The following is an 18,087-nucleotide window of genomic DNA, read 5'->3' as shown; positions in this document are numbered from 1 at the left end:
TTAAAAATTTGTTTAAAAAAGCAGACAGATTACTCAACTGAACTTACTTACAACTTACAAATGGCTTTTAAGGAACCCGGAGGCTCATTGCCGCCCTCACATAAGCCCGCCATTGGTCTTTATCCTGAGCAAAATTAATCTAGTCCCTACCATCATACCCCACCTTCCCCAAATCCATTTTAATATTATCCTCCTATTTACGTCTCGGCCTTCCCAAAGCTCTTTTTCCCTCCGGTCTCCCAACTAACACTCTATATGCATTTTTGGATTTGCCCATATGTTCTACATGCCCTGCCCATTTCATACGTCTGAATTTAATGTTCATGATTATTGTGAAGAATACAATATGTTGTGTAACTTTCTCCATTCTCCTGTAACTTTATCTCTCTTAGCCTCAAATATTTTCCTAAGCACCTAATTCTCAAACACCTTTAACCTTTGTTCGTCTCTCAAAGTGAGAGTTCAAGTTTCACAACAATACAGAACAACCGGTAATATAACTGTTTTATAAACTCTAACTTTCAGCTTTTTTAAGAGCAGACTCGATGACAAAAGCTCCTGAACTGAAGATGTAATGGTTAAAATCAGAGTTTAAGGTAGAAAATAAATAATTGTCTCAAAAATGAACAAATGAAAAATCATATTTGTGAAAATTGCGAAATGTTTGTGCAATATTATAAATAATTGTGCAGAAAAATAAAATTAATAAAGTATGCAGAAACAAAAAGATATGTAATTTGTTTTTTGGAGTTTCATTACTTTCAGTCCATCTTGCCACATTCTAGATATACTTATGTAAGTAAATCATTAGACATAGGTATGTTTAGAATCAAGTACTGCTGAATTTACATCACATTAAAATACATTATATTATGGGCACTCTAAACATTGAAATTCGTTACTTCAAGATTTATTGTTAGTATAGTGCTAACTCTTTTTACTGAAAGGCGGTTTCTAATTCCAGTTTTTATAATATTCATGCAACTAAATCCTCGCTCACAATTTACAGTATGCGATGGAATTATATAAATCAATTATAAGAAATTGTTCACTTAACTTACATGAATTGCAGCAACTCTTTGAAATCAATTCCTAAACATCTATTGTTCAATATCTTTTTCAGCATTTTCCATGCCAATAGAATTTCATTTAAATTCAGATTAATTCAAACACATCTCTGATTTAATTTCCTCCATTACCATCTTCGTTTCTGAAGTCCAATGTGGTTGTCGCATTTTTTCACATTTACATTCAAAGTTTGTTGCATTTTTATAAGTCAAGTAGCAAAATGTGACAAATGCAAATGTGGCTTAAACCCTGATTAGAACGTTTATTATTTATTACAAAAACTGCCCCCCATTGGGGGTAGCCCTTACGGACTCAGTATATCTTCAAAAAAAATTAATATACATATGTAAAGATAGATATTAAATTTAAAAAAAAAGGAACAAAGAAAAGAGCATGAAAAATTACAATTGCTATTAATGTGGCACCATGTGATTAATTAGGATTTGACAGGATTTTTTTAACACAGTTATTACAATGTCTTCCCTCAAAGATGTTGGCAGAGCAAACTGCCGTCGAAATTCTTCGAAAAAAATCTGGTATAGTCCCTCGAGCACCTATGAGCAAGCCGAATACCTCAACGTGAATTAAGACATATTTCAGCTTGAAATAGTTGACTGTAAGCTCATAGATCGACATCTTCTCAAGGTGGACCCCGGCTCACTGATGACATCCTACTTCAAAACGTATCGTGGGTTCCAAAATAATGCCCTATTTAGTGTCAGCATTGTACGCTAAATATCTAAACATGTCTCTAAGAGATTCCCTTGATTTTAAATTAAAAACTAGTGGCTTGTGCAGCAAATGCTGCAAACTAAGTTCATTAGACGTCCAAATAAAAATTTTTCAGGTTTATTTTCAATGAAGAATACCAGACATTTTGAAAGTTATTTGCTTCCATGATAATGAAACATACTCCCTCTGAATGTTTTTTCATGCCAACTACTTTTTCTTGAACTTATCCACCTTCAGTTTTTGAGTTTCAACGCGTAAACGCAAGTAACAATGTCAGGACGATCAGTGGGCTTTTCATGTGGGAGTAAAGCAGTAGCTATTTCAGGTCATTGTGGATTGTAAGCGAAAGTTTAAAAAAAATGTCAGGTTTGCTATGCTTTCGAACAATAGACATAGCATCTTGGTATAGCTGCTGCATGTAGAGCTTGAAATGTAGAGGGTAAAATAATTTTAATTCTGCTAAGAGATCTTGTTGAAATGATCGGGAGACTACAAAATTTTCTAGGCCTCTTATTTTATCAGTAAGTAAATACCTTTTGATCTTTCCTTAGGAAATAAATTAGTATTAAATTGTAATAAAACTAACATAATTCAATTTAAATCCTGTCCAAATTCAACGTCGCAAATTTCTGGCGCAATAATTAACAATAAATCCCTATTAGAAACAACAACAACCAAATTTCTTGGCTTAAAAATCGATAATGTGTTAAATTGGAAAAATCATATTAAAGAAATTACCCCCAAACTAAATTCAGCTTGTTTTGCTATTAGATCTATGCAAAAGATAGTAAATATCAATACCTTAAAAACAATATACTTTGCATAATTCCACTCGGTAATGAGTTTTGGAATAATATTCTGGGGAAATTCCACAGACAGTAACAATATATTTCTATTACAAAAAAGAGTAATTAGAATAATAGTAGGTGCCAAATCTAGGGAGTCGTGTAGGAATATTTTCAAAAAAACTACAAATAATGCCCATGGCTTGTCAGTATATCTTTTCATTAATAGTCTTCCTCGTATGTAATCGTGAAAACTTTGTAACTAATTTAACAGTTCATAGCATAAATACACGTCAAAAAATGACTTTCATACTCCACCGGCAAGTCTATCGTGCTATCAAAAAGGAGTGCGTTATATGGCAGTAAAAATTTTTAATAGCCTCCCTATCGATATAAAAAATGAAATTCAAAACATAAAATTATTTAGGGCCAAATTAAAGAAGTACCTAATTTCTCACGCCATCTATTCTGTAAGTGAATTCATGACATTCAATAACACTTCATGAAATTGATACTAAAACTATGTGTTGTACTAGTAGACTATATTGTAAATCTCGTCTGTATATATTTCATCTAGACTGTGACTATAAATTAAAATTCTATAATAGTATTAAGTTTTTTGACTTGTTCCATATTCTAGCTGTAAGCATGTATGAATACCATGGAATGTTAATAAATACAATACAATACAATACAATACAACTGTAATTTTTGCGCTCTCTCGAGCCAATACTGAAGAGAATGATCCATATAAATATCTACACCACACCGCCATTAAGTATATGAAAAAAAACCTAACCCCACTTGATTAATAACTATAAAAATATTCCATTTTAATAACAATATTATTATCTTACGCAAGTTTTATATATATATATATATATATATATATATATATATATATATATATATATATGTATATAATACCCGCCACTCAGTAAATTATAGAAATGAAGATCTAATTTAAGATATTCTCTACATCTACTTATATAACTCCAAAACGTTTCACTTTCTTACCATCAATATAGCATTAATATGTATAATTAATGAAAAATAGTCACATCATGGCATTAACTACAATAATATTTCATTTCCAATGATAATGTCATCAAATCACCTCATGTTTTGTAAATTTTAATATCCAATACACAGTTGTACTCAGAAAATTACACACCCCAGAATCAGACCTGTAAATTATTTTTAGTAAGTCTTGAAGTTTGTAATATAACCAATTGAATTTGAACTCTAAATATGTCAGCATTCCTACAGGTCATGGCCTTCGTGTAATAACCTACTGTTTATTGTAGTGTGTGTTTGTTTTATTCTGAAATGCAATTATTTCTCAAAACTGATGAAAGATGGATTTTGGAAAATAGGAAAATTATATAGGAAAACTAACGCTTCACTGAAAGTTACTATTTTTCTGAAAAACTATGGGTTCCAAGCTTCAAAATGAGGGGTCATTCATTAAAATCCGTTCAGCCATTTTTCCCGTAATTTCCATTACCAGTCCAAATTATATTATATAGATAATTCGCAAAATCCGTTTCTGGATAATAAAAATTCTCTGAATATTCCTTTCATTGCCCCAGAGAATTAGACTACACTAGCGAAAGGTGCATCTCCCTCATTAAGCACACAAACGTTCAGGATGCGAGTGCTTATATGTAGAATTCAGTCTATTCCCTTGCTTAAAAGCACATACGCATATCACATCCCTTTCCTTAATACCTTAACATTACCACCAATAGAGCAAACATTTTCATCACGCAGCCTTGAATTAAGCTTGTTAATCCAACTGTGATTAACCCAGAGCTACAGGAATACTCTCCGAGAAATCACTGATGCATTTCAAGACCGCGGCGGTGGCGTTCTAACACAAATGCAGTGGGTTTTAAAACGAAGGGAGGTGAATGATAAAACGAGAGCAGCAGACTGCACGGGGAAGTACGTCCTTTGGATGGCTACCAAATTTTGTTGTCGCTTGATGGCAGGCAGGAAGGGAGAGATTTGATCTCAGCCGAACGTCAAATGTGAACTATGTTCTTGGGTAGCGACTCTCTTGAGCTGCTCAAGACTCCGACGTCACGTCCATCGGTGGTCGTCGTTTCCGGGGAAGACCTTCCCTTCCCACTTGCCACCTACAACCTCCTCACTCCCATCCCCGCACCGCTAAATCCGTTTCCGCGAACGTGACATTCCGCTATACCCGAAGGTCATAACACCTTCGCAACCCCACGTGTGTGTCGCCCGCTATTCGCCTTCTTTGTCCGACGCCCCCAAACAGAACCGATAGACGAAAAATCTGCGCTGTGTCTTAGTTTGGCTTTATCCAGGTTACGACTTGTCTTCAAAATAATTAGAGACCGGACTTTTAGGTTTTTGAAAAGACTATTTTAGGTTTTTTGGAATAGGTAAAATAATAATAATAATAATAATAATAATAATGATTTATTTAACCTGGCAGAGTTAAGGCCATACGGCCTTCTCTAACACTCAACCAGGAGTAAAGACTGCGTTACAAAAACACTACAAATTTACAAATTACACTACAATTTTACGCAGAAAATTGAATAAGATAATAATAATAATAAAAAATAAACAACAAATAAGAACAAATCGGACATAATATATAACATACAGAAAGAAAGAAAAAAGCATAATAATATGTGAACAGCAGGTCAAAATAAATGAGGCATACAAAAAAAAGACAATTATTCATAATAATAATAATAATAATAATAATAATAATAATTAAATAAGAATAGTAATAATGATGATAATAATAATAATAATAATAATAATAATAATAATAATAGTAGTAATAAAATAGTGCAGTACAAAGTATACAGTGAATACAATATTTCTAAGTACACACAATAAGGAAAATTAAGATTATATATAGCTCAACTTATCACATTAGAGATATAACATTATCGGAAAATATGAAAACAAAAATATAAAATAAGTTGAATATCATTAGAACATAAAAAAAAATGTGAAAACGTGGAAACATGCAATACAACACTTGTCATAATAGTAAGGACTTTTTTTAGATTTTATGTCCAATCTGTGAAAGAGGACGCAAAAACTGCCCGATCGTTAGAAATGTATCCTTACAGTTATTCTTAAAAATAGTAATATACGTTACAAGAGCGGTATGTTGACGTTTTCATGTTCGAGGAAAAGATTGAAAAAGAGAAACGTAGTTGAGCTTTTTTAATTTCCGAGAACATGAAAACAAACATACCGCTCGTGTATCGTACATTATTTTGTGCGAAGATCGTTTATTACGTACCTGAAAGACGAATTTCTAATTAGTTGCAATGAAATCTCCATCTTGGTTTCTGTTTAATGACGGCAACTTTAGAAAACAAAAATATCTATACTCCAGCAGGCCGTGATATACGTCTGTCTTTTTTTTTTCCCCCAGTCTATAAATGCGAACTTAAAACAAACGGTAAGGTTATGTAATGATTTATTTTTCATTTTAATATTTTAACAATATTATTTATATAACATATTGCAGTAATAACATCGGCATCTGGAATCTCGTTGATTTTTTCACGGCTTCCTTAATGTTACTTGTTTCAGGAATGCAATAAGTTTCGTGTAGTAGTAGACTTTACTTAATTTTTGCAAATATTTAAAAACAATAATTAACATTGCAATTTAGGTGAAATTGCAATGGTAAGTTTCCAATTTATAATTATTACTATGTTAAATGTCTCTAAAAATAATATGTTAAAAGCCTAAAGCAGTAAAATGAATGTCGCGCTTAAGCGGTAAGAAGAGGGAAATTGTTATGTGTGTTACGTTGGGAATACTGAATGTGGTATTTCACACTTACCGCGTATTGGTTCTGTGCGGAAAACAAGCAAATACGCACGATCTCGCACAAATAAATATACAGGGACATCATTTTATTTTACTTCAATTTTTATTGTACCTGAGTTTTTGAATGTACTTCACTCCCACCCCTTCTACTAAGGAAGTTCAACCGTCCTCCACACAGATCCAAGACTGCATATACAGTCATAGTAAACAGAACGTTCCAAAAATATGTTCACGTTTTCCAGTGACGAAAAAAGTTTCAATATTGAATCATTTTCGCACAGGTACTGTCGTCCGTTTGCCTACGTTGCATCCCGGTTTCCCCCACCTGCTTCTATTCGCCTCTCTGTAAAGCCTAATGGCTGGGCTGTCTTAGCTCTTTTCTGAAAACATTAATTTCTGTTATGAATTGGACGTTACGTAATATTACATAACTGTTTAAATTAACTTAAATAAAAGGGCCTCGTTAAGTAATTAACTGTCACGTGATTTCCCCCCTTTCTACGACGCTGCGACGTAACCACTTGGACGGACAGTAGATAGCATGTCTGAGTAATTTTATCTCTTCGGATCGGGCAGAAGTGAAGATTGAATTTACAGTACGTAAGGTACTCTTTTATAGAGTAGGTACAGAATTATTTCAACATGAGTTACTGATACGAAGTACGAACCTGGTAATTAGAATTACATAATTACATACAATAGTCTACAGCGCGATAATATGCACATTAGAACTGAAGCCTGTATCGAAATGAACGGCCACCATTTTCAAAAATGTGTTTAAATAGCCATATTATGATTATTTTTCAATTTAACTTCATTCTCTATTGTGTAAGCTAATGTTTTGTAGACAGTATAATATAAATGAATACGTCAGCATGGATAGCTCAGTTCGTGAGTAAAAACACTCATTGTTAATACTGTACTGTATTTTGATTAAACAAAAACCTAATGAAAATTATCAAACTCAAAAACGTGATATTTCCCAGTTTACGTAAATGGATGAACTACATTTCTTCCTTCCTATACCTAGTAAAGTGATTTGTTTGTATATTACGTCAGTATCATCGAACTCCAGTCGTGGAAGGGGGTAGCAAACGGTGTTTCCGGTTCTTAATCGTTGATTCAAAGGTGATATTAAAAATGTTAGTAAAAATAAAATGATGTCCCTGTATATTTATTAAGGCAATATGGACCACGAAACTGACTTTCTCAAGAACCAAACTATTTATCAAAATTTATAAGATTCGAAATTTTTGCTCCTTCTGCTTTAACATTATTTGTATTTTGAATCAATTATTGTAACAATTAACATTTTATCTAATATAATTTGTCTTGCTACTACTAAGATCTATTTAAAATCATCCGTCCTCAAATGAGGTTGACCACTGGGATCCGGAATTAACAAACATAAAAAGATAAAGGGAAATGAAACGAGCAAAATAATTATTCGATTTGTACATTAAAACAAAAATTTACGTGTTAACATATAAATGATAGTGTAGAATTTGAAGAGAGGCCTTCAGAATTTCCATCACAATCTTCTGAACCTCATAAAAGGGAATTTTAAAGGATTTAAGGATATTACATGTAAATTTTGGTAAACAACCCCTCGCTCCAAATAGTATGCCTGCAACATCCCAGTTGTAAAGCGAAATGCCATATTTTCCTCTGAGGTATGGAAGACAAGGTACATATTTAGCTCGCTTGTCATCATTTATCTTCAGTGCCTGATTCGTGTCTCGTTCAAAGCAAATCGTAGGGTCTAAGACCATCGGTTTCTGGGTTTCTCTATTGATGGCAATTATATCCACCCTTCTATGATAATCATCTTTAGACACACAATGAATCTCATCAGGTACTTCCCATCTATTTTCAATAGATAAAAGGTACAGTACACTCACAACTTTTGAATTAAATTTGTTCAAACTTGATCGAGAATTATTTTTAAAATAATGTATATTTATTTATTTATTTATTTTAATGAATATGAAATTAGAGAACGCTCTCTTTGTGAACATAGCCTATAATGATATCTTGTATAATAAGTTACCAGTGTTGCCAATCTCCTGTTGATAATTGCACTACATGTGCGGTTGATTGCGATCGCTTGTTTACATTTATTTAACGACATAGTTTTTATATATTTTATTTTCCCATTGCAGATAGGAAAATATAAAAGTAAAAAAGAGAAAACGTGGGCAGAAAAGGTTATGGCAGAGGCTCTTGCTGCAGTAAGAGGTTCCATCTCCATTAAAGAAGCTGCGAGGAGGTTTAAAATTCTTTATATTACGCTCCAGAATATAAATAGAGAATGCATGGATCATAAAACACCAGAAAGCAAGAAAAGGCAGCGACCTCTGAAGTTTTTAGTGATGAGCAAGAACTTAAATTAAAAAACCGAATTGTCAGACTCGCTCATTTCGCTTACGGTTTAACAAGGAATGATATTAGGAAAAATGTGTGCCAGTTTTGTTTTCTATCTTATGATGATCCACGGCCTGTTAAGAAAGGGGAATGGATTCAATGCCAGGGAAAGTAAAAAGAGTGGTGCCATGAGATTTGTGTGGGGGCCAATGGATAAAATAGTTTGTAGCAAATGTATATAGAGTATGAGTTAAGTGAATTAACATTTGAGGCAGGGCTAAGCGATGAATGCACTTGCTCTTATGCTTAGGTTTATAGAATCTTTACAAAGCCAACGATCAATTGCTCAGAAACACGTTACTTATGTTATTAATTACAGATTAATGTTTATTATTGTATTGCGATAATATAACTTGTTTTTGGTGTGTCTTTTACATGTTTAATTTCAACGACCGGAATTGCCCAACATGTGATCGGATTTACCCGAACTTGGAGGGTAAATCCGATCATTTGTAAGACTCGGTAAAAATATAAAACAGCTAAATTAGCCTTTCAATTAACAATATAGTTTTTTGAAACTATGTTATAAGCTATTTAATCTAGACACAATTTACCAAAATTCGATCCGAATTGTTGAGACAACACGTGCCTTGTTTATGTGTCATTAAACTGCATTTGTGATTTATTTGAGTCTTAGTGTTCGAATTATGGGACCTTCAAGTTCAAGTATGTATTGGTATTGTAATAATTATAAGCTTGAAGTTAAGAGCATTTTGTTGTATAAAACAGCTCTGCAATTTATGTCTCTTAAATGTTACAATTCAATATTTTTATAAGAAATATAGTGACAAACAGTTGTGTTTCAAGGCAGATCAAATGCAGAGTTTGGGTTTATCATAATATAATTATATTGTTGAGTACATAACGGTCCGTGTTAGAATTTGCATGCTCACAACAAGACGAGTTGAGTACATAACGGTCCAAGACGAGTTGAGTACATAACGGTCCAAGACGAGTTGAGCACATAACGGTCCTGGACGAGTTGAGTACATAACGGTCCGTGTTAGAATTTGCATGCTCACAACAAGACGAGTTGAGTACATAACGGTCCAAGACGAGTTGAGCACATAACGGTCCGTGTTAGAATTTGCATGCTCACAACAAGACGAGTTGAGTACATAACGGTCCGTGTTAGAATTTGCATGCTCACAACAAGACGAGTTGAGTACATAACGGTCCTGGACGAGTTGATTACATAACGGTCCAAGATACGTTGAGTACATAACGGTCCAAGACGAGTTGAGCACGTAACGGTCCGTGTTAGAATTTGCATGCTCACAACAAGACGAGTTGAGTACATAACGGTCCGTGTTAGAATTTGCATGCTCACAACAAGACGAGTTGAGTACATAACGGTCCGTGTTAGAATTTGCATGCTCACAACAAGACGAGTTGAGCACATAACGGTCCGTGTTAGAATTTGCATGCTCACAACAAGACGAGTTGAGTACATAACGGTCCGTGTTAGAATTTGCATGCTCACAACAAGACGAGTTGAGCACATAACGGTCCGTGTTAGAATTTTCATGCTCACAACAAGACGAGTTGAGTACATAACGGTCCAAGACGAGTTGAGTACATAACGGTCCAAGACGAGTTGAGTACATAACCGTCCGTGTTAGAATTTGCATGCTCACAACAAGACGAGTTGAGTACATAACGGTCCTGGACGAGTTGATTACATAACGGTCCAAGATACGTTGAGTACATAACGGTCCTAGACGAGTTGAGCACATAATGGTCCAAGACGAGTTGAGTACATAACGGTCCTAGACGAGTTGAGCACATAATGGTCCAAGACGAGTTGAGTACATAACGGTCCTAGACGAGTTGAGTATATAACGGTCCAAGACGAGTTGAGCACATACGGTCCAAGATACCTTGAGCACATACGGTCCAAGATACGTTGAGTACATAACTGTCCTAGACGAGTTGAGCACATAATGGTCCAAGACGAGTTGAGTATATAACGGTCCGAGACGAGTTGAGCACATACGGTCCAAGATACCTTGAGCACATACGGTCCAAGATACGTTGAGTACATAACGGTCCTAGACGAGTTGAGTACATAACGGTCCTAGACGAGTTGAGTATATAACGGTCCAAGACGAGTTGAGCACATACGGTCCAAGATACCTTGAGCACATACGGTCCAAGATACGTTGAGTACATAACGGTCCTAGACGAGTTGAGCACATAATGGTCCAAGACGAGTTGAGTACATAACTGTCCAAGACGAGTTGAGTACATAACGGTCCAAGACGAGTTGAGTACATAACGGTTCAAGACGAGTTGAGCACATAACGGTCCAAGACGAGTTGAGCACATAATGGTTCAAGACGAGTTGAGCACATAACGGTCCGTGTTAGGATTTGCATGCTCAGAACATGACTAGTTGAGTTTATAACGGGTCAAGACGAGTTGACCACATAACGGTACGTATTAAGATTTACATGCTCACGACAAGACGAGTTGAATACTTTACATATTAATCCGTAAGATCGGACGCAACTGAACGAAGTGGTAATATACGGAGGAATAACACTTAACAATGATGAAAGTGAAGGTAGACGTAACATATGCAGAGTTTAATAATTACCACGGGATCCTGAGGGGCCGCTTGTGTCGCCTTGAGAGTTGTCTGATCAGCAGTTACCCTCAGCAATTTCGACGTTACTTGCTTTCAAGTTCACGGAAATACAAACAGAACTGCTATCAACAACGAAGACTACAACGGCTAGGCTTAAATAAACTTATGATCAGAAAATATGCTGCAAACTTCAGACTCTTGCATACTTTCCAACGAGATACACAAAAGCTTGGAATCTACAAAACTCGCACGTGATGTGGAGGGTGGGGAATATGAACCAACGAACATCAGGATGCTTAACTCGCCCGCCGCGGTCTGGGGCTGGGAAGTGTGAAGTGTGAAGTGCTCGTGATGTTTCTGGACCTTGGCTGCTGTGTGAGGGAATCTCTTGCTCTACTTTTTCCTCGATCCCGCGGGACGTCTCCTGTTTCCCTTAGCTGGCCAATTGCGCGAGGGTGGAAGACGGAAGGGGGTGGCTAAGCCGTGATGATAGAAAGAGCGCGCTCCGTGGAGTACCTCACTTCTTTTATTTGACGATGTAAGGCTAGCTGATTGCTGCGGACCGCGGAAAAAACAAACCGGCCTCAATATTGGGACAGTCCGCATGTACACACAAACACGCAGCGTACGGCGTCAAGTGTTTCCATTGCAGTCTCTTAGTGTTCGACGGTTCCCTTTATAGGAAAATAAGTCTAGCCTTAGCTCAGTTAACTGACGTCATAAACAGGGACATGTGTTCGAATACCGGTAGCATCTGTGAGCCTTTTGTTATTGATAAAATACACTGCCATTTAAGGTTATGCGCTACTGAAATTTCTAAAATTCAAAATTTTTTAGCTCGAGAGTTGAAATGTTTACTGAATATGCTTATCAATATCATAACATATTGTAAACCTTTATTTCAATCCTGTAAAATTCTCACTCTTTCATCGCTATATGTATTGCAGTGTTTGTTATATACCAAAATGAATATAGATAATTTCCCTTTGAACTTGCTTTTTCACGAACACCATACGAGAAGTTGTAACGATATAAGACTTGATTTATGCAGATACAAGACTAGACAAAACAGTTTTTATTATATGCATCTGAAGTTTTATAATAGCTTACCAAATTCAACTGAAAATTTTCAATTATGATTCATTCAAATCGTTAATTAAAAGAAAATTGTATGAACACAGTTTGTATAGCATTAACGAATATTTTAACTTGACAAATAATTTTGTATGATTTTATTTATATTGACTTTGTTATGCATAAGGTACTTATGTTCAAGGAATAAAGTAGTTATCTATCTATCTATCTATCTATCTATCTATCTATCTATCTATCTATCTATCTATCTATCTATCTATCTATCTATCTATCTATCTATCTATCTATCTATCTATCTATCTATCTATCTATCTATCTATCTATCTATCTATCTATCTATCTATCTATCTATCTATCTATCTATCTATCTATCTATCTATCTATCTATCTATCTATCTATCTATCTATCTATCTATCTATCTATCTATCTATCTATCTATCTATCTATCTATCTATCTATCTATCTATCTATCTATCTATCTATCTATCTATCTATCTATCTATCTATCTATCTATCTATCTATCTATCTATCTATCTATCTATCTATCTATCTATCTATCTATCTATCTATCTATCTATCTATCTATCTATCTATCTATCTATCTATCTATCTATCTATCTATCTATCTATCTATCTATCTATCTATCTATCTATCTATCTATCTATCTATCTACCTACCTACCTACCTACCTACCTACCTACCTACCTACCTACCTACCTACCTACCTACCTACCTACCTACCTACCTACCTACCTACCTACCTACCTACCTACCTACCTACCTACCTACCTACCTACCTACCTACCTACCTATCTATCTATCTATCTATCTATCTATCTATCTATCTATCTATATGTCTGTCTGTCTACCTACCACTCTATCTATCTATCTATCTATCTATCTATCTATCTATCTATCTATCTATCTATCTATCTATCTATCTATCTATCTATCTATCTATCTATCTATCAATTTCAATCTTTTCTCTTAAACACTTTTTAAAAAATTAAACATATTTTAAATTTTTTAATGAAAATCCTATTTCTAAAAAAAAAAATATTATTTTCTTAATCTAATTTTTTCTTAAAAGTAAAACTGCATATTGTGCAATGGAGCATTAGTAACGCCCTATTCTAATTTCGTCATTTGTAAATATATATTATTTATTGATATTATTTATGAATAGTTCAAAAGTACATAAACTTAATCTTAAAACTGATACATTCACAAATAATGATAATACACAATATTTACACAATTTAATAACAAATTTTCTATCATATAATTATTCAACTTATGTTGGTTTAACTTACACTTACTTCTGGTTTTAGTGCAAGTTTTCACCCTATCGCATTTATTTTTTACACATTCAAAACTTGTTTACATGCTAAGATAGAAGTTCTCATTTTTTTTTCTATAATAAACAAGTGTATATAAATCGTCCTTGCTGCTATATTCATCTAATTATCTTTTATCACAGTCATATTTATATTTAAATTTCAGTTCCTCGTTTACACAATACTTAACTATTTCATGTAATAAATATCGCATAGAGGTTAGCAGATGCAGACAATATGTGAACAAACAGAATAGCTGAATCAGAACATTCTATGTGAATATGTAGGGCAGTGTCTAACCTCGTGCTTACGCTTGTCAGCAAAATCCTCGACGTTTGTAAATATATAAAGCATAACATTGAAGAAATTCTCTAGCAATAAAACTATGCTGAATACAGGCAATCAAATGTTTCATTTCACAACATAGATATTAATGAATAAGTTTCATCACCCTAGCTTTAAACACTTGAGAAATAAAATGAATACTTACTTGTGGCTTTTAGAGAACCCAGAGTTTCATTTTCGCCCTCACATAAGCCCGTCATCGGCCCCTATCCTGAGCAAGATTAATTCAATACAATCATATCCCACCTCCCTCAAATCCATTTTAATATTATCCCCCCATCTACGTCTCGACCTCCCCAAAGGTCTTTTTCCCTCCGGTATCCCAACTAACACTCTATATGCACTTCTGGATTCGCCCATACGTGCTACATGCCCTGCTCATCTCAAACATCCGGATTTAATGTTACTAATTATGTCAGGTGAAGAATACAATGCGTGCGGTTCTACGTTGTGTAACTTTCTCCATTCTCCTGTAATTTCATCCCTCTTAGCCCCAAATATTTTCCTAAGCACCTTATTCTCAAACCCTTAACTTCTGTTCCTCTCTCAAAGTGAGATTCCAAGTTTCGCAACTATACAGAACAACCGGTAACATAACTGTTTTATAATTTCTGAATTTTAATTTTTTTAGAGCAGACTGGATGACAAAAGCTTCTCAACCGAGTAATAATAGGCATTTCCAATATTAATTCTGAGTTTAATTTCCCCCCGAGTGTTGTTTATAATTATTACTATTGATCCAAGATATTCGAATTTTTCCACCTTTCCGAAAGATAAATTTCCAATTTTTATATTTCCATTTCATACAATATTCTGGTTACGAGAGACAATCATATATTTTGTCTTTTCGGGATTTACTTCCAAACGTATCTCTTTACTTGCTTCCAGTAAAATTCCCGTGTTTTCCCTAACAGTTTGTGGATTTTCTCCTAACATATTCACGTCATCCGCATAGACAAGGAGCATAAAATGAAAACTTGTCGTTGAAAACGTAGGTTTTCTTTCTTTTTCTTTTTTTTTTTTTTTTTTTTTTTTTTTTTGAGATAATTAAATTTAAAGTTTTGGTTACAACCTCGGACTTTCCCATTGACAAATACTAAATTTTATACCTTACAGGCCTAAAGCATGAAGAATGAGTTTTTATTTTTACAGACAGAAACTAAAATTGTTTTGTGTAGGAGTAAGAGCAGCTTTAGAGAGATTCCTTCCCGTATATCACCCTCTGTAACTCAAAATGGCTTTCTCTTGAGTAAATATTCCAAGTCGGTTAGCTGGCATCAATGATTGGAAAAAAGGGTCTCGCGGGATTCTTGTACAAATACTGACTGAATCAAACCTCACCCCCTCTCCCGCCAAAGTAGGGGTTGCCAGCATTTCTGACAACTGGACTACCTCTCCCCAGAAACTGACAGAAACTAGTTCACCACCCCAATGATGATCACCCTCTGTTTCCGCCTTCATACCGCTCTGCCGTAATAATCGCATCCGGTCAACTCATCTCTGACTCTCCTCCAGCGCCCTTTCGCAAAAGAAAACCGAGATAAAAATTAGTCTTGGCGCGCCGAAGTAATTCCAAAAATTTGACCGTGCTCACATGAAACGTTCGGCTGGTCTCCCTACGTCCCCACGTCGGACAATCAGTTTCTTCCTTACAAGTCAAAGGAGGAGGGAAGACTGTTTCGTTGTAGTCAGACGGACTTCGTAAACTCAGAGTGGCCAGTTCAACAAAATAAGCAAATACACTTTATTTCTGCGTATTCCTCTATTCAAATTTTTCGTTGCATGTTCAAAGAAAGAGAAAAGCTAGTTTGGTTTTATTCAGAACTATATTAAATTAAAAAGAGCCGTCTATGCTTATCTAATTTTATATACATTGATTATAACATAAACGTCTTCGGCACTAATGTGCCATTTTCAAATGTATGATAGTTTGCCTAATTACATATGCAAATAGATGCACATGAACTGTGTCAGTGAGACATATATGTGTACCCTTGATGATTTGAACATAATATTTAAAACACTTTTATGTATGTATGTATTTATTTACACTGCAAGTGGGCAAGCACCCGGTGGCAGTGGTATATACAATATAAACAATACACAATAAAATGATAAGCAATACACAATAAAATTTACAATACACAATACAATTTTACAACACATATACAATTTTATACACAATACAATAAGAATACACAATACAATTTAACACAATAATAATAAAACATAAATAAAATACCTAATTTTACAATACAACCTACATAATTATGTATAGGCCCTACATAAGTTTCAATAGTCTTTCACTTTACTCTCATCTCATTCCCTGTAGTGGCACTATGACGCATTTCACTGACACTTTAGCACACATTTCACTGACACTCTGTAACACATTTCATTGACGCTATAAATTATCACTGATAGGAACTGTTCACTGCACTGTAAAACCATAACTTCACTAACTCACCTCGCTTCACTGATACAACAGTTCAAATAAGTCAAATACAGACGTGGACAAATTATTAGCAAAATTGGAGATTTTTATTATATATTTTTACAAAGTATGATTCTTCAATTTAGACTACAGTTGACATCTTTGCGTATTTCCAAATTATTAGAAAAATCGAAGATTTGTATTGTATATTTTTACAAAATTTCACTCTTCAATTTAGACTACAATTGATATTTTTGCATATTTACAAATTATTAGCAAAAGTGAAGATTTTTTGTATATTTTTACAAAATTTCACTCTTCAATTTAGACTACAATTGATATTTTTGCATATTTACAAATTATTAGCAAAAGTGAAGATTTTTTTTTGTATATTTTCACAAAATTTCACTCTTATATTTAGACTACAATTGATATTTTTGCATATTTACAAATTATTAGCAAAAGTGAAGATTTTTTTGTATATTTTTACAAAATTTCACTCTTCAATTTAGACTACAATTGATATTTTTGCATATTTACAAATTATTAGCAAAAGTGAAGATTTTTTTGTATATTTTTACAAAATTTCACTCTTCAATTTAGACTACAATTGATATTTTTGCATATTTACAAATTATTAGCAAAAGTGAAGATTTTTTTGTATATTTTTACAAAATTTCACTCTTCAATTTAGACTACAATTGATATTTTTGCATATTTACAAATTATTAGCAAAAGTGAAGATTTTGTTGTATATTTTTACAAAATTCGACTCTTCAATTTGGACTACAGGTGACATTTTGGATATTTCCAAATTATTAGCAAAACTGGAGATTTTTTATTATATATTTTTACAAAATTTGACTCTTCACTTTAGACTGCAGTTGACATTTTTGCATATTTACAAATTATTGGCAAAATTGAAGATTTCATTATATATATATATATATATATATATATATATATATATATATATTAGAAAATTTGACTCTTCAATTTAGAATAGCCTACATTTGACATTTTGCATATTTCTATCTACTGTAATGATAGAAATATGCAAAATTGCCAGCTGTAGTCTAAATTGAAAAGTCAAATTTTGTAAATAGAATTATCATAAAAATCGTCAATTTTGTTAATAATTTGTCCACGTCTGTAATTACATCCTTATGCATACTTATAAACAGAACTACATTTAAACTAAACATTTCTAGCCTAAGGCCCTCTTACACGCTATTTTTAAATAATTTACAATTCAAACCAGGGAAGTAAACTCGTCAGGCTAGATAAATACATGTCACCTTAAAAAATTAAATGTTGAATGTCACCTTAATTTTAATTTGCACTTTATACACAACTTTTTAAGTTATTCTTGAATCTCTTTAAGGAAGGACAGCCCTCAAAGACCGCTGCAGGTAGGTCATTCCAATCATTTATAGT

General features: G+C 33.7%; 1 protein-coding gene across 5 annotated transcripts in view; it reads left to right on the top strand.

Annotated features, from left to right (window-relative positions):
- Positions 1-18,087, top strand: part of trh (PAS domain-containing protein trachealess) — a 309,891-nt gene that overhangs the window by 49,146 nt on the left and 242,658 nt on the right. The gene's annotated exons all lie outside the window — the stretch shown is intronic.

The sequence above is a fragment of the Periplaneta americana genome, chromosome 6, assembly GCF_040183065.1.
Source record: "Periplaneta americana isolate PAMFEO1 chromosome 6, P.americana_PAMFEO1_priV1, whole genome shotgun sequence".
In the NCBI taxonomy this organism is placed as follows: domain Eukaryota; kingdom Metazoa; phylum Arthropoda; class Insecta; order Blattodea; family Blattidae; genus Periplaneta; species Periplaneta americana.
Note: the sequence above shows the minus strand (reverse complement) of the source record. Positions and strands in the feature narration are given on the sequence as shown.